Here is a 1,969-nt window from a genome sequence, read left to right on the forward strand (position 1 = left end):
TTAGTGACACCCATTCCCCTCTCCAAGCCTGGGGTGGCACTGTAGGTAGTGGGTAAGTCCATTGACCTTCTACTGGACTCAGAAGCTATTTAATCTGTTTCAACTTCTGCCTTAGGTCCCACAGTTCCCTCACCAATTCCTTTCACAGGGTTGGATGGGACCTTCTCCTTCCCATTTTAGAGAAACCTGGGAAAACTGTCTCATTTCTGTTCACTTACTCATCCTTCTCAGATCTGATGGTGTTTGCCAGTTTTACAGCTCTCTCCCAACCCCAAGCACCTTGGCAGCTAATTAATAAGTTTCCTGTTAAAAGTACAGACAGGTGTGCCTCATTCACAGACCCCATGGTACAGGATAAACTGGTTTCAGCTGTAACTTCAGTGGTTCAGAGTTTTCACATTGACAAATGCAGTTTTGATAAACTGATAGAGCATTGACTGCAGACAGTCTTTAAATTTCTGTGGACTTTACTGGTCCCAGCTTTTAGAGACAGGTTAGCATTAGAGAGGGTATGGAAGACTCCCTCCTCCTTCTTAACTCACCCAACCACTTCCATTCACTAAATTTCCTCTGGTTATAGATTTTTTTTGGGGGGGGGGTACCAAAATTATTTATTTGAAGAACTGGTACAAATTAAAGAACTTAAGCGGATGTTTTGGTGCGACTTATAGGAACGATAAAGGCAGCCCGACATGCATGCACGGCCTCAGTGACTGGTAAAGTCACTTGTGGCTTTGGGGAAGTTAGCTTAGCTCTCCTCACTGTGTCCCAGGGTGTGCTTGTCAAAGAGATATTCTGCCAGGCCAGCTTCAGGGCTCCCATCTGGCGGGGGTTGGTCACGTGGTCACCCAGCTCTTTGATGGATTTCACCTGCTCATTCAGGTAATGGGACTCAATGAAGTCACACAAGTGGGGTCATTTTTGTCGGTGGCCAGTTCGTGCAGTTCCAGTAGTGACTGGTTCACACTCTTCTCCAAGTGCAGTGCACACTCCATCGCATTCAGTCCGTTCTCCCAGTCATCACGGTCTGGTTTCTTGATATCCCCAGGAAGATTCGGCCGCCTCGTTTGGTTCTGTAGCTTCATCAGCTTCTCAGCATGCTCCCTCTCCTCATGAGATTGGTGGAGAAAGTACTTGGCAAAGTTCCTCAGAGCTACATCATCCCGATCAAAGTAGCAAGACATAGACAGATAGACATAGGAGGCACACAGTTCCAGGTTGATCTGACGGTTGATGGCAGCCTGAGGCCTGGTGGTAGTTCTGGCGCACTTGTGAGGGAGATGCAGTGGTCATGGCAGCGGAGGGGTGAGGCGTCGTGGCAACGCTGGAGCGACTGAGCGACAAGGTTGCAAAGGGTTCTGGATCAGAGCAGCCGGCTGGGGTCAGAGGGGTCCAGTGCTGGTTCCTTCCAGCACTGTTGAAGCAGGAAACCTCGGCTACTCTGGGCGAGAACGTCCCTCTGGTTATAGATTTAAAGATGTGTTTCAGTGGGCTAAAACCACGCCCTAGAAAACGTTCATAGCTTTTAACCCAACGCCACAGCTTTCGCTACGACACCAAGATGGAAATCTGTTCCAGTTGTTTTACAGACACTTGCAGGTTTCTGCAGATCCACCCCTCCTGCCAGACTTGTGCCAAGGACAAAGAGTCAGACGCCCTCCAGGTATACCATCAGCCACTGCATCAGCTGAGGACACCAACTGGGTGAATACTGGCAGGTTAACTTCACCACTTGCCCACTCATAAAAACTCCATAATTTCCTGATGTGTTAACTCTTTCACAGCATGGATTTACATCTCCAGAGAAACTGATGGCTCTTGTACTCCTGGAACACATCATCCCTCAACTTGGCATGCCATCCCCCAAGCTCCTGGAACATCAGTGCTGGTACGAGCACTCCAGACTCAAGGGCATCTGCTCTTTTGTCTGGCTCATTCACCCCTGCCTCTTCTGTGCAACCAGGACACT

The 1,969-nt window shown here is 49.0% G+C and overlaps 1 pseudogene; it reads right to left on the minus strand.

The window, feature by feature from the left end:
* Window positions 1–748: 748 nt before the first annotated feature.
* On the minus strand, window positions 749–1,293 carry LOC118570580 (annotated as a pseudogene).
* Between the last annotated feature and the right edge of the window lie 676 nt (window positions 1,294–1,969).

The sequence above is a fragment of the Onychomys torridus genome, chromosome 19, assembly GCF_903995425.1.
Source record: "Onychomys torridus chromosome 19, mOncTor1.1, whole genome shotgun sequence".
Classification (NCBI taxonomy): domain Eukaryota; kingdom Metazoa; phylum Chordata; class Mammalia; order Rodentia; family Cricetidae; genus Onychomys; species Onychomys torridus.